The sequence below is a fragment of the Saccopteryx bilineata genome, chromosome 9 (genome assembly GCF_036850765.1).
Source record: "Saccopteryx bilineata isolate mSacBil1 chromosome 9, mSacBil1_pri_phased_curated, whole genome shotgun sequence".
NCBI classification, from domain to species: Eukaryota; Metazoa; Chordata; class Mammalia; order Chiroptera; family Emballonuridae; genus Saccopteryx; species Saccopteryx bilineata.
In genome coordinates, this window is record NC_089498.1 from 46,875,825 (window position 1) to 46,892,653 (window position 16,829).

At 38.6% G+C, this 16,829-nt stretch overlaps 2 pseudogenes; both read left to right on the top strand.

Annotated features, from left to right (window-relative positions):
• The first annotated feature begins 4,819 nt into the window (after positions 1–4,819).
• On the top strand, positions 4,820–16,515 carry LOC136313621 (cytochrome P450 2B11-like; annotated as a pseudogene).
• On the top strand, positions 5,288–6,067 carry LOC136312893 (ADP-ribosylation factor-like protein 6 pseudogene; annotated as a pseudogene).
• Positions 16,516–16,829: the final 314 nt, after the last annotated feature.

The window sequence follows — 16,829 nt, forward strand, 5'->3', positions numbered from 1 at the left end:
ATTTTATTGATATTTTCAAAGAACTACCTGTTTGTTGTATTAATTTTTTCTATAGTTTATTTGCTCTTCATTTCATTTAATTCTGCTCTAATGTTTACTATTTCCTTTCTTCTGCTGACTTTGGGTTGCCTTTGTTCTTCTTTTTCTAGTTCTTTAAGATGTGATGTTATGTTGTTTAATTGGGATCTCTCTTATTTTTTTTTCTGACAGAAACAGAGAAAGAGAGAGAGAAGGACATACAGGGACAGATAGACAGGAAGTGAGAAAGATGAGAAACATCAATTTTTTGTTGCAGTGCTTTTCTTGTTCATTGATTGCTTTCTCTCCTATTTCTTTTTTTTTTTTGTAGTTTTCTGAAGCTGAAAACAGGGAGAGACAGTCAGACAGACTCCCGCATGCGCCTGACCGGGATCCACCCGGCACGCACACCAGGGGTGACGCTTTGCTCACCAGGGGGTGATGCTCTGCCCCTCCGGGGCATTGCTCTGCCGCAACCAGAGCCACTCTAGCACCTGGGGCAGAGGCCAAGGAGCCATCCCCAGCGCCCGGGCCATCTTTGCTCCAATGGAGTCTTGGCTGTGGGAGGGGAAGAGAGAGACAGAGAGGAAGGAGGGGGTGGGGGTGGAGAAGCAAATGGGCGCTTCTCCTGTGTGCCCTGGCCCGGAATTGAACCCGAGTCTCCCACACGCCATGCCGACGCTCTACCGCTGAGCCAACCAGCCTGGGCCTCTGTCCTGTTTCTTGATATAAGCCTGCAATGATATAAACTTCCCTCTTATTACAGCTTTTGTTGCATCCCAGAAATTTTGATATGTCATGTTGTCATTCTTTTTTTTTTTAAAGGTTTTATTTACTGATTTTAAAGAGAAAAGAGAGAGAGAGGAAAAGGTTGGGGAAGAGCAGGAAGCAGTATTAGCTGCTTCTGATATGTGCCTTGACCAAGAAGCTCAGGGTTTCAAACCTGAGACCTCAGTGTGAGGGGTTGATGCTTTATCCGCTGTGCCACCACAGGTCAGGTTGTCATGTTGTCATTCTTATTTGTCTGTATATACCTTTTGATTTCTGATTTTATATCTTTAACCCAGTGACTTTTTAAAAGTATGTTTTTTAATCTCCATATTTTTGTGGGTTTCTTTTCTTACCTTTTGCTGTTGAGTTTTAATTTTAAAGCCTTATGGTCAGAAAATATACTCAGTATAATTTCAATCTTCCTGAATTTGTTAATGTTAGTTTTGTGGCCCAACATATGGTCTATCCTTGAGAATGTTCCATGAACTGTGGAAAACAATGTATAATCTAATGTTCCAGGATGAAATGTTCTGTAAATGTCTATTACATCCATTTGGTTTAGTGTGTCATTCAAAGCTGATATTTGTTTATTGATTTTCTGTTAGGACGATCTATCTAGAGCTCTCAGTGGTATGTTAAAATCTCCAAGTATGATTGTGTTTTTGTCTGTTTTTATTTATTATTTATTTATTTTTTAGATTTTATTTATTCATTATAGAGAGAAGAGAAAAAGAGAGAGAAGGGGGAGGAGCAGGAAGCATCAACTCCCATATGTGCCTTGACCAGGCAAGTTCAGGGTTTTAAACCGGCAACCTCAACATTTCCAGGTTGACACTTTATCCATTGTGCCACCACAGGTCAGGCCTTTGTTTTTTTATTTTTAGATGAGTTAGTAGGTGTCTTATATATTGGTGCTCTCTGATTTGGTGCATATAAAGAAGTGTTATATCTTCTTGATGCAATGCCCTTTTTATTATTATAAAATGTCTATCTTTGACTCTTGTTATTTTTGTTGTTTTAAGTCAGCATTGTCAGATATGAGTATGGCTATATGTTCTTTTCTTTGGGTATTATTTTTTTGGGGAATCATTTTCCAACCTTTCACTTTGAGCTTACTTTTATCCAGAGGCTCATTGAACGATGGGCACACTGGGCATGTGCCCAGGGTTCTGACTTCTATAGGGTTCTGCAAGACCCTAAGTTTACATTATTTTTCTAATGTAAGGGGCCCAATATTTTCTTCTGCACCTGGGGCCTCAACTGACCTTAATCTGCCTCTGTTTTTGTTCTTGAAGCTTAGCTGTATCTCCTGAAGGCAGCATATGTTTGGGTTTTGCTGTTTGACACAATCTGCTACTCTGTGCCTCTTTATTGGTGAATTTAGTACATTCAAATTTATGGTAATTATTGAAATATGAGGATTTTCTATAGCCACTTTATGTTTTGTTTTCTGATAGCTCTGTGTTTCTTTGGTTCTTTTCCTCTGTGTTTCTGTCAGTGGATTTTTGTTGTTGTGTGCAATGTTTCTTTTTTCTATTTTATCTTTTTTAAAGTTATGTATTTCAATTTTGTATTTTTCATAGGCAGTTACAATTAAGTTATTGAGTAAAAAAGTTTTATATGTATGAGTCCTATGTCTTATGGGTGGTTCCGCACTTCATCATCCCTTGTTACTTTAGACCTCTATCTTCTCCCCTTTTATGTTATTGTTATCACAGATTATACTTGTTTATATTGTAAACTTGCTGAATCACTTTCAGTTTTGTTCTTTGCATTTGGTAGAATAGCCCTCTGGAGTATTTCCTATAGTGAAAGTTTTCTGGTGATAATTTCTTCAGCTTCTGTATGTCTGCAAAAGTTTTTATTTCTCCTTCATATTTGATGGACTACTTTGATTGATATAGTATTCTTGGCTGGTAATTCCTCCCTTCCAGTACTTTAAAAGATTGGGTTGAGAGACTGGAAGATGGCAGCAGAGTAGGCAGATGCACAGACTCCCAGGTAACACCACAGAACTGGATTATAAATTAATTTATGAAGAATCAGCATGAAAAACCAAATCTGGACTACAAGAATAGCTCTCAAAAACCAAGGAGCAAAGAAGCCCCAACAAACCTGGTAGGGAGCACCTGAATCACCCCTGCATACAGGAACAGGGTGGGGAGTGAGGCTGATAGCCCAGAAGGGATCTCACTCCAAGGAAAAGAGCAATAAATACTGCTCACAGCCACTTGCCTGGCAACCAGGGAACGAGGTGTGTTGAAAAGGCCAGCTTGTTTTCCAAAAAGAAAGGGGAGAGAGATTGACAGATGGTGATGGGCAGAGGAATGCAAGGGACCTGAAAAGCTGACTCATTCAGTGCTAAAGGCAGCCATAGCTGGGGGAGGGGCTGATCCTTCCACAAAGTGAAATACAAAGTGCTTCTAGGTCACAGATCTCCAGACATCTCTCCAGCTCCAATCAGCACAACAAGACACAGCTGAAAACAAGAAGTGTGGAGGAGGGGCAGTAACTCAGTTCTCCATGGAGATCTGAGATACACCTCCCCCTACTAAAGCTGAGAAATCAACCTGCCCCCAGAAAGATTAACTGGCAGAAGAGGACTTCAGAGCCTCAGGTTACACCCACTGCATCCCTGGATACAGTTTCAAATAAGCCCCCTGCTGAGCTCAACAAACAAGACAATCACATGTTAAGAAAACAAACAAATCAAGACTTCAAAGCATCCCAAATCCGAAAGGGGATTACAAATAATAGCTGAGGCCAACCCAAGAAGACCTAGAAATAAAACAATTTAAAACTGGAGGCAAACAACACCAAGCCTAGACTAAACCAGCTATACAAACAAAACACCCAAATATACAGATATAATGAGAAGACAGAGAAGTGCAATCCAAATGAAACCACAGGAGAAACATCCAGGTAATGAACTGAGTGATATGGAAATAACCAAACTTCCAGATGTGGAGTTTAAAGTAATGATTGTAAGGATGCTTAGGGATCTTAGAACAACAATGGACGGTCATTATGATCACCTAAATAAAGAAATAGCAAGTATAAAAAAGGATATTGAAATATTAAAAAAGAATCAGTCGGAGAAAACAACTACAATATCAGAAATGAAGACCACAATGGAAGGAATTAAAAACAGGATGAATGAAGCTGAGGATTAAATCAGCGAGTTGGAGGACAACTGGAATTAAGGCATGAAAGCAGAGAAGAAAAAAGAAAAGAGACTCAAAAGTGTGAGGAAACTCTTAGAGAGCTCTGTGACAACATAAAGAGAAATAACATCCACATTATAGGGGTTCCTGAAGAAGAAGAGAATGAACAAGGGAGAGAGACTTTGTTTAATCATATTATAGCTGAAAACTTCCCTAAATTAATGCAGGAGAAACTCTCACAAGTTCAAGAAGCACAGAGAACTCCATTAAAGAGAAACTCAAAGAAACCTACACCAAGACACATCATAATTAAAATACCAAAGCTAAGTGCTAAAGAGAAAATATTAAAAGCTGCTAGAGAAAAAAAGGCCATCACCTCCAAAAAAACCCCCATAAGGATGACATCAGACTTCTCAACAGAAACACTTGAGGCCAGAAGGGAATGGCAAGAAATATTTAAAGTTATGCAGAACAAGAACCTACAACCAAGACTACTTTATCCAGCAAGGCTATCAATTAAAATTGAAGAAGAAAAAGAAAGCTTCCCAGACAGAAAAAAAAACTCAAGGAATTCATTACAACCAAACCAATGTTGCAGGAAATGTTAAGGGTCCTGTTGTAAACAGATCAAAGTGGGAAAAGAATATAGGAAAAGAGGAATACAGCTTTAAAGAATAAAATGGCAATAAACAACTACATATCAATAATAACCTTAAATGTAAATGAATTAAATGATCCAATGAAAAGACATAGGGTAGCTGCATGGATAAGAAAACAGGACCTGTACATATGCTGTCTACAGGAGACTCACCTTAAAACAAAAGATGCACATAGGTTGAAGGTAAAAGGATGAAAAAATCCATTTCATGCTAATGGAAATGAAAAAAAGCTGGGGTGACAATACTGATATCAGACAAAATGGACTTTAAAACAAAGAATATAGTAAGAGATAAAGAAGGCCACTACATAATGATAAAGGGAGCAATCCAACAGGAAGATATAACTATTATAAATATCTACGCACCTAATATAGGAGCCCTTTAATATATAAAGCAGACTTTGATGGATATAAAGGGTGAGATCAACAACAATACTATAATAGTAGGGGATTTTAATACTCCACTAACATCACTAGATAGATCCTCAAGAAAGAAAATTAACATAGAAACAGCAGACTTGCCAACTTGTGGAGGCGGCTCGGCTGGGGCCTTTATCCCTCCTGCGGAGGGATGGCGAGGACTGGTCTGGGAAACACCGTGCCTGGATTGCATGCCATAGTAGGCTGAGAGCGGTGCCCCTTGCCAGCACATAGGCCCACAGAGCTCACTGCGGAGACCAGCTGGTTTGCAAATATTTGAATCACATTATGGGATTGTTAGACAGACTTTCAGGACTTCTGGGCCTGAAGAAGAGGCAAGTTCATGTTTTGTGCCTTGGGCTGGATAATAGTGGCAAAACAACAATCATTAACAAACTTAAACCAGCAAATGCTCAATCTCAAGATATAGTTCCAACAATAGAATTCAGCATAGAGGAGTTCAAATCATCCAGTTTGTCTTTTACAGTGTTTGACATGTCACGTCAAGGAAGATACAGAAATCTCTGGGAACACTATTATAAAGATGGACAAGCCATTATTTTTGTCATTGATAGCAGTGACAGATTAAGAATGGTTGTGGGCAAAGAAGAACTTGATACTCTTCTGAATCATCCAGATATTAAGCACCGACGCATACCAATCTTATTCTTCACAAACAAAATGGATCTTAGAGATGCAGTGACATCTGTGAAAGTGTCCCAGTTGCTGTGTTTAAAGAACATCAAAGATAAGCCATGGCATATTTGTGCTAGTGATGCCATAAAAGGAGAAGGATTGCAAGAAGGTGTAGACTGGCTTCAAGATCAGATCCAGGCAGTGATGACATGAAAAGATAGTACTTGGAAACAACAGTTACCAATTCAAGCAACATATCTTAAGGCAAACTGAATATGTTAAACTTTTTTAAAGTCATTTGGGCATCTAAGAACACTTTCTAATCGGTTTCTTTTCATGGACTCTGAATAAACTTTATAAGACTATAGGACTTCAGATACATGAATGTGACCATTAATTTTGTGAAGGTAAATCCTCAGAAAGATTTCCCAGAATTATCAACTTCTTAGTAAAAGTCAAACTGATTGTAATGAGTATGTTTAAAGTCTGAGTGAAGTCCATCTCATTGTGAATTATGTTTTCATTTTATTTCTTAAATTGTCTTCTAAAAATTTAGTTTATAGTATGACTGCAGTGTAGTTACACTTGTGAAAAAGAACTTTAAATATTTATAAAGTACCATGATGATTATTGTATATTAGATTTTTACTGTATGTCACCATCAATAAAGCAAAATGTCATGTAAAAAAAAAAAAGAAACAGCAGACTTAAAAGACACACTAGATCAACTCGATTTAATAGATATCTTCAGAACCTTTCACTCTAAAGCAGCAGAATATACATTCTTTTTAAGTGCTCATGGTACATTCTCTAGGATAGACCACATGTTAGGGCACAAAAGTGGTCTCAACAAGTTTAAGAAGATTGAAATCATATCAAGCACTTTCTCTGATCACATTGGCATGAAAGTAGATATCAACCACAACAGAAAAGCTCAAAAATTCTCAAACACATGGAAACAGAATAGCAGGTTGTTAAATAACGAATGGATTAAGAATGAGATCAAAGAAGAAATTTAAAAATTTCTAGAAACAAATGATAATGAGCATACAACAACCCAAAATTTATGAGACACAGTGAAAGCAGTACTGAGAGGGAAGTATAGGCACACTTTAAGAAGCTAGAAAAAGCTCAAATAAACAACTTAACCCTGCATCTAAAAGAACTAGAAACAGAACAGCAAGTAAAGCCCAAATGTAGTAGAAGGAAGGAAATAATAAAGATCAGAGCAGAAATAAATGACATAGAGGCTAAAGAAACAAAACAGAGAATCAATGAAACCAGGAGCTGATTCTTTGAAAAGGTGTACAGGATCGATGAACCTTTAATGAGACTCACCAAGAAAAAGAGAGAGAGGGCTCAAATAAATAATATTAGAAATGAGAGTGGAGAAAAAACAACCGACACAACAGAAATATAAAATATTGTAAGAAAATACTATGAAGAACTGTATGCCAAAAAACTAGACAACCTAGATGAAATGGACAAATTCCTTGAAACATACAATCTTCCAAAAATCAATCTGGAAGAATCAGAAAACCTAAACAGACCGATTACACCAAATGAGATCAAAACAGTTATCAAAAAACTCCCAACAAAGAAAAGTCCTGGGCCAGATGGCTTCACAAGTGAATTCTACCAAATATTCCTATCCTTCTCAAGCTATTTCAAAAAACTCAAGAGGAAGGAAGACTTCCATGCTTCCTTTATGAGGTGAGCATAATTCTGATTTTAAAACCAGACAAAGACAACACAAAGATAGAAAATTATAGGTCAATATCTCTGATGAATATAGATGTTAAAATCCTCAACAAAAGATTAGCAAACTGGATCCAACAATATATGAAAAAAATCATGCACCATGATCAAGTGGGATCTATTCTGGGGAGGCAACGCTGGTATAATATTTGCAAATCAATCAATGTGATTCAGCACATAAACAAAAGGAATGAGAAAAACCACATGATAATTTCAATAGATGCAGAAAAAGCATTTGATAAAATTCAGCACCCATTCATGATCAAAACTCTCAGCAAAGTGGGAATACAGGGAACATACCTCAACATGATAAAATCCATCTATGAGAAACCCACAGCCAACATCATACTCAATGGGCAAAAATTAAAAGCAATACCCTTAAGATCAGGAACAAGGCAGGGTGCCCCCTTTCACCACTCTTATTTAACATGGTCCTGGAAGTCCTAACCACAGCAATCAGAAAAGAAGAAGAAATAAAAGGCATTCAAGTTGGAAAAGAAGAAGTAAAACTATCATTATTTGCAGATGATATGATATTGTATATAGAAAACCCTAAAGTCTCAATCGAAAAGCTACTAGACCTGATAAATGAATTCAGCAAAGTGGCAGGATATAAAATCAATACTCAGAAATCAGAGGCATTTTTATACACCAACAATGAACAGTCAGAAAGAGAAATTAAGGAAACAATCCCCTTCACAATTACAACCAAAAAAATAAAGAACCTAGGAATAAACTTAACCAAGGAGACTAAAGATTTGTGCTTGGAAAATTACAAAGCATTGATAAAAGAAATCAAGGAAGACAAACAAGTGGAAGCATATACCATGCTCATGGTTAGGAAGAAGAAACATAATTAAAATGTCTATATTACCCAAAGCAATTTATAAATTCAATGCAATACCAATTAAAATACAAATGACATACTTTAAAGATATAGATCACATATTCCAAGACTTTATATGGAACCAAAAGAGAACACAAATAGCCTCAGCAATCTTAAAAAAGAAGAATAAAGGGGGAGGTATCACACTTCCTGATATCAAGCTATACTACAAGGCCATTGTACTCAAAACAGCCTGGTACTGGCATAAGAATAGGCACATTGATTAATGGAACAGAACAGAGAACCCAGAAATAAACCCACAGCTCTATGGACAACTGATATTTGACAAAGGAGGTAAGGGCATACAATGGAGTAAAGACAGCCTCTTTAACAAATGGTGTTGGGAGAATTGGACAGCAATCTGCAAAAAAATGAAACTAGACCACCACCTTACACCACTCACAAAAATAAACTCAAAATGGATAAAAGACTTAAATGTAAGCCGTGAAACCATAAGCATCTTAAAAGAAAACATAGGCAGTAAGCTCTCCGACATCTCTCGCAGCGATATATTTGCTGATATATCTCCACGAGCAAGTGAAATAAAAGACAGGATAAATAAATGGGACTATATCAAACTAAAAAGCTTTTGCACAGCGAAAGACAATAAGAACAGAATAAAAGGACAAACTACACAATGGGAGAACATATTTGACAGTACGTCTGATGAGGGGTTAATAACCAAAATTTATAAAGAACTTGTAAATCTCAACATCAGAAAGACAAAAAATCCAATCAAAAAATGGGCAAAAGAAATGAATAGACACTTCTCCGAAGAGGACATACAGATGGCCAATAGGCAAATGAAAAAATGCTCAACATCACTAATCATTAGAGAAATGGAAATTAAAACCACAATGAGATATCACCTCACACCGGTCAGAATGGCGCTTATCAAAAAAACAACACAGAATAAGTGCTGGCAAGGCTGTGGAGAAAAGGGAATCCTTCTACACTGCTAGTGGGAATGCAGGCTGGTGCAGCCTCTGTGGAAAACAGTATGGAGATTTTTCAAAAAATTGAAAATCAAACTGCCTTTTGACCCAGCTATCCCACTTTTAGGAATATACCCCAAGAATACCATAGAATGGTTCCAGAAGGAGAAATGCACCCCATGTTTGTTGCAGTATTGTTCACAATAGCGAAGATTTGGAAACAGCTCAAGTGTCCGTCAGAGGACAAGTGGATTAAAAAGCACTGGTACATATATACTGTACTATGGAATACTACTCAGCCATAAGAAATGATGACATCGGATCATTTACAATAACATGGATGGACCTTGATGACATTATACGGAGTGAAATAAGTAAATCAGAGAAAACTAAAACTATATGAACCCATACATAGATGGGACATAAAAATGAGACTCAGAGACATGGACAAGAGTGTGATGGTAACGGTTGGGTGGGTGGGGGGTGGGGAGGAGGCCAGGAAGGAAAGAGAGGGGTTGGGGGGAGGGGCGGGGCACAAAAAAAACCAGATAGAAGGTGACGGAAGACAATTTGACTTTGGGTGAGGGATATGCAGCATAATCAAATGTCAAAATAATTTGGAGATGTTTTCTCAGAACATATGTACACTGATTTATCAATGTCACTGCATTAAAATGAATAAAAATAAGATTAGAAAAAGATTGGGTTTTCTTCTTCTGGCTTGTAGAGTTTTGCTGAGAAATCTGATGATAACATGATAGGCTTTTCTTATGTTTAGTTTTTCATTTCCCTAGCTGCCTTGAGGATTTTTCTTTGTAATTAGTTTTTGACATTTCTATTACAATATGTTTTGGAAAAGGCCTGATTGGGTTGATGTAAGTCAGTGTTCTGTTTGCTTCTTGTGTTTCAGGACATAAAGTCTTTCCATTGGTTTGGGAAGTTCTCATCAGTTATTTGTTTAAAGAGTTTCTCCATTTCCCTCTTCCGCTCCTCTTCTTCTGATATACTCATTATTCTTATATTGCTGTTTTTGATGGAATCAGACAATTTTTTTAGAGCTGTATCATTCTTTTTTAAATTAGTGAGTTTCTTCTTCTCTCTGTAGTATCTCTAGTTGCCTGTCTTTGCTGTCACTAATTTTCTCCTGTATTTTTCCTGTTATATTAGCTAAAATTGCCAACTCATTATTCATTTTATGTGTTGAGTTTTTTGTCTCTGTTTCTAATGGTTTAATTTTCTTGGTGAAGTCCTCATTTTGTTCCTTAATTTCTTTCTGGAGCTCATTCAATTGTCTACTTCAATGTTTTCTTGCATCTATCTCATTAAGTGATTTCAGAACTTCAATTTTGAATTTTCTATCATTTTTCTCCAAGGTTTCCATGTGACTGAGATTGCTTTCTGAATATTTTTCATTTTTTTTGAACTATATCTCTTTCTTTGTAGGCATGGTATTTGTTTTCTTTTCTTTTTTCTTGATTCATTCAAGAATGGTATTGTTAAAAAATTTAACAAAAAACAACTAAAAAAAAAAGAAAAAATACAATGAATAATAAAATTTTTTTTTAACAATAATGAAAACTAAAAAGAAAAAGCCAAGAAAGAACAAAGAACAAAAACAAATATTAAATAATAAAAAACAAAACATCCTCCCAAAGTAAGAATAACAATATAAAACTTAAAGAAAATTAAATTCAAAAGGAAAAAAACCCCAGAGTTTAGTAGTGAGAGGTTTCTCTGTTTTCTTCTAGTAGGTGGCATTGTATTACAAGTTTTGGCCCTGTGAAATTTCTGTGCTGCCCTCCACTGAGATGTTCCTGTCACAATGATGAAGGCAGGGCTTTCATTGTGATTACAGGTGGGGTGTGTTGTGAGGACTTTACTGTTTTAGTAATCGCAATCTCAGGTCTCAAGGCACTCCCCCATGTTTAAACAGACCAGAGGACCAGAGAAATAGCACCTCTGTTCTTCAGAGAAGAGAGTGATTCTGGAGAGCTAGCTGTGGGTAAGTCTCTGCCATTTTCTGTACTCATGAGGTGAGGGAAACACAATCTGGGAGTCTTGGGAGCCGCCGCACTTTGTTTTTCTCTGTCTTTGCAGTGAGTGCAGGCTGCAGGCAGACTGCAGGCACTCTGGCTGTGACTGCTTATTCTTCCACTGCTTTGGTGTAGTATCTCCCCCACTGCCCTTCAATCTCACTACTCCTCCCAGCAGATGATCCAGTCAGTCCAGGTTTCTCCCATCTCTAGAGTCCTGACAAAAAATCCCAGACAGTCCAAGCTTCTGTCCTCTTTGGAGCGCCTGTGGACAAAAACTCAAGACAGTTTGAGCTTTCTTCCTCTGCGGAACCTTGGCAGACAAAAACCCTGTGAGTCTAGGCCTCTCTCCTCTCCCTAGCTGACCCCAAGTGCATTTTATCTGCACCCCTCAACCCTTTCCACCTTTAGTTGACTCCACACCTGACTCTGCAGATCTTTTCAGGCATTCCAGCGGGCCCAGCTGGGGTTCTTTTGCTTTGTTGTAGCTGTCAATTTGTTTAAGTTTCAAGGAGAGAGATCAAAGGTATCTTTCATGCCACCATTACTCTGACATCATCTGTGATTCTTCTCTGCACCAAATTTTGTCATGCTTTGTCCATCCCTTTGCATGGTACAATGCAGTACAACAGGCGGATCTCTCCCATTTCCTAGCCCCTGTATTGTTTTTACCACATAGATTTTCTTCAGATTTGATGCACACTCAGCTGTGGTAGCACCAGGGAGAAGTCTGAGGCCAGAGGCCACAACTCTAGGAAATTAAAGAGGAGTAGAATGTGGGTAGCTTGAGATCCAGGTTAATGTGTTTTGAGTCAGAATGTACCATTTGACTAATCAATTTCAAGCAAATAATTTATCCTAGAAATGTACTCAACTTTGTGCAAAATAACTTTGCAAATTATTTGTTTCAGCTTTCTTTAACAGTGAAGATTGAAAATAACCAAGTGTTCACCATTAGATGACTGACTAATAAATTTTGGTACATCCATACAGTGAAATGCTGTCAGTCAGGATCCCAGCAGGAAAGGTAAGTTGCACATAAATAGGATAATTGAGAGTTTAATAAAAGGACCATTTACAAAGTTGATGGATATCCATTGAGGGATGGAAAACACCTGTAAACTGGGCACAGTGAGGCTCTATGGCAGTGGTTCTCAACCTTTCTAATGCCGTGACCCCGCAATACAGTTCCTCATGTTACGGTGACCCCAAACCAAAAAATAATTTTGGTGGCTACTTCATAACTGTAATTTTGCCACAGTTATGATTCGGAATATAAATACCTGATTTGCATTATTTATTTTCCGATGGCTTTAGGCGACCCTGCTGGGTTGCGACCCACAGGTTGAGAACCACTGCTCTATGGGATCCCCATTCCTGCAGGTGCAATGGGAGAGAGCAGTTAACAACTGCAAAACAATCCTGAAGACCATAGAACCCTAGGGGTGAGCAAAGATGTAAGAAGATGAGGAGAAAAGGGGCAGGGAGATCAGAATTTTAAATCTGTACATGCAATTGGTTGAACACCTGTGCTGCATTTGCCCTATCCCTTAGCTGTACCTGCTCCCCCAGTCAGAGCTGGGGCCTCAGAGGGGACCTGAGTTTCTATAGCTGGACTACTTGGTTCTGAATTTTGGCCATAGTGATGAATTGCTGGGTAACGCCTTTCAAATTGCTTAACCTCTCTGAAATGAGGATAATAACAGAACTACACCTTCCTCACAGGGTTGATGTGGGAATTTAATAAAATAATATGTAAAGCGCTTAAACTAAGGCCTGTCACATCATACAAGCTAGTGATGTGTAGCTGTTACCACGCTTGCTTTCTTATCATTAGTGAGCGATGGAGGACAGATACACAGAGATGGGACAGCAGTCAAACACTCCCCATGCATTTGAGTCTTTGTAACCTGCCTCCTCTTCCTTCTTCCAGGAGCCCTCCAGGACTCTACTCTTATCTTTCACTCTGTTACTGCCAACATCATCTGCTCCATTATCTTTGGAAAGTGCTTTGTCTACAGAGACCCTGAGTTCCTGAAGCATCTGGACATGTTCTATTAGTCCTTCACACTCATCAGCTCATTCTCCAGCCAGGTCACAGAGACAGTGGACATCCAGTGAAGGGAAAGGAGCGATCTGTTTGGGGCTGCAGAAATGCAGCTTAGGGTTGGAAGAGGGCCAGGGACAACAGGGAGAGACAGGGGTACAGGCACCTGGAGGAAGAGAGAAATGGTGAGATAGGGACTGAGTGACTAAAAGAAAAAAAGAGGAGTGACAGAAAGAGCAGAAACAGAGTCAGAGCACTAGAGGGAGAGAGGAGAGGAAATAAAGAAGAAAGAAAAAACAAGAAAGAAAAGTGTAGAAATAAGGAGAGCTTGATAGACAGAATTGAAAAGAATGTGTGTGTGTGTGTGTGTGTGTGTGCGCATGAGAGGGGGGGGGGAGAGAGAGAGAAAGAGAAAGAGAGAGAGAGAGAAGCAGATGAAGATTTCCCTCTATCAAGGTATTAGGGCCCTGGAGGACTGTCCCTTCCTGTGTCCCTCTGGCTGAGTCCCAGGAGGACCTCACAGACCCTTGTCTCCCACAGATGTTTCAGCCCTTTTCTGACATCTTAAAGTACTTTCCTGGCACACACAGAGAAGTCTACAGAAACCTGCAGGAAGTCAAAGACTTCATTGGCCGCAATGTGGAGAATCACAGGGAGAGATTCTGGACTGTAGCCCTGCCCCCCCTCACCCTGGGACCTCATTGATACCTACCTGCTCAACATGGACAAAGTGGGGTTTGGAGGAAGGGAATGAAATGAGAGGGAAGAGAGGAAAAAATGAGAAGGCAGTGAGAAGAAGAGAGAGGGTGTATGAGAATTGAAGAATAAATGCTGAAGGGAGATTAGGAAAAAGAGAGGAGATGTGGAAGGGACAGTAGGGGAGATTAAGGAAGGAGAATCTAGGGAGCATACAGTGAGGGAGAGAAGGAGAGAGAGAGAGAGAGAGAGAGAGAGAGAGAGAGAGAGAGAGAGAGAGAGGAGAAATACAGGACAAGAAACAAAACTACAGTGACAGGTGAAAAGACCCACAGAGGCAGAAAGAGGTTGGGAGAGAAAGTGAGACAACCATGCCAAAGAGATGATGAGATGGTTTGAGATAGAGCCAGAGTAAAGAGAGACAGAATGACAGAGATGGAGATATATGGGTGAATATACAGAGAACAGAGGAAAGCTATATGGACCAGATGATATGAGAGACCCAGAAACAGGTAGGTGGACCCTCCATACATGCATGCAGCAAGGTTCCAGCCTTTCCTGACATGAACCCTGCCCCTCTGGACTCACGAGAGGTCCGACCCAGAAAGCAAGTTTCACCTTAAGAACCTTATCAACACTGTGCTCTCTCTGTCTTCTTGCTCCAGCACCATTCTCTGCTATGGATTCCTGCTCATGCTCAAATCACCCCACATCACAGGTGGGCGGACTAGGGGCAGCCAGTCGAGGATTGGCCTCTGATCCACTTTTTGCTGCAGAAGTAAATTAGGGATTTTACTTAAATGAGAAAGGCAGCATTTCCATCTTAATTCAGAAACACTACAGGTTTAAATGAGCTGCCAACTAAGCCAGCTCTGTTGGTGGTGGGTGGATGAATGAAGGATCTGTTAATGTGCCTTCTTGTTTTCACTGATCAGTTAAAGATTTATTCATCCCATCTATCCACTCACCCACCCATTCATTCATGTGTCTGTACTTTTATCCATTAATTGATATACTTAGCTTCTTTTATCTATGATTCACTCAAGAACATACACTTCCATTTTTAAAATTTAGATTAATAGATTCATCTGTTGATCCTTTGAAACACTGGTTAATTGAATGAACTTTTGTCATGGGTTCATTGGCTCATCTACTTATTTATTTAAGCATCCAGTTATCCCTTCTATAAACTAGATTTCATTACTTAACCTTTCCATCATTTGGTCTTTCAATCATATTTAACCCTTCTACCACTTTATTTATTAATGTTATAATGCACTCACTGACTCATCTTTAATTATTCATCTGTCATCAAATTATCATTCATTTATTATTTTAGCTATCTATATCTCCACTAATTTATTTGTTTTCTACATCCTTCCTTAGATCCAACCATCCACTTATTCATGTGATTAATTGGTTAATTAGGTTCATTCATTTGTCCATGAATCATTTATTAATTAATGATTTATTAACTCATCTATTGATTGATAAGTAAATATACACATCCATTAATTAATGTTCTTCTATTCATTAGTCTCTTTATTTATGAATTGATTGAGTGATATATTCATTTATTCAATTGTTCACGGATTACTCTATTGATCTATTTCACTGTTATATTCTTGAGGACCTAGCACAGTGCCTCATTTGTAATGAACACACAATAAATATTTCTTTATTTTCCATTCATCTTGCAGAAGGAATTTTGACAGGTTCATAGCCTCAAGTTCTCAATTTGAAATTTTTTTTGCAAAATCTGTGATGTATGTGCACATGTACTCACATGCTTATGTGTGTGTTTCCTTGTGCATGTGGGGAAAGAATCTCTAACATTTATTAAATTTCAAAGAATGAGAATTCTTGTTTCTTCCTGCTGCTCTGCCCACCCCAAGCTGGTTGTTCTGAGGAGTATCAACAATGTAACACTTTAGTACAGGTTTTTCCTGGTTCATTGGCCTATAGAAAATAGTGTCCCTGCTGAAATGCCCCTTCAGTGAGGTTCACTGGTCCTATGCTTCTGTACAGAGAAAGTCCACAAGGAGATTGATCAGGTGATTGGTTCACATCGTCTTCTAGCCCTTGATGACAGAGCTAAAATGTCATACACTCAAGCTGACATCCACTAGATTCAGAGATTTGGAGACCTCCTCCCCATTGGTGTGCCCCGCGTGGTCATCCTGTGTGGGATCCTGGGTCCTCTTAATCTCCAAACTTGTTCTCTTGTTTTTATTTATTTTATTATTATTATTATTATATTTTAATCACCAGGGCTTCTAGTTTCATCTTGTGTTTTAAGGGTGGGGTGGGGAAGAAAATGGCAGTATTTTTGATCTTGTGATCATCTCTCAGGGCACTGAAATATTTTCCATCTTGCACTCTGCTCTCTTTGGCCCATGCTGCTTTGACATATCAGACATCTTTAATCCTGACAACTTTCTGGATGCTAATGGGGCACTAAAGAAGAATGATGCTTTTATCCCTTTACCATAGCAAGGCTGAATCTACACTCAGAGTACATGTTGTTGTAAAGTAACATTCCACTGGGTTTATGTAGAGACACTAAGTTTAAATGAATTTTTAAGGAGCTTTATTTAAAGGAGGAGATTTATTAATATGCCAGTTGCATATGACTAATGCGGGGCAAAGCTGACCCAAATCGTGTCATTCAGACTGCATATAGCCCTGAGGCAGGTTATATACCTTTGATCACACACAGGTTGGCAGGAAAAGGAGGGGAAGATGACACAATTCATTAGCAAGCTTATAACATTCATCTATAGCAGGGGTAGTCAACCTTTTTATAC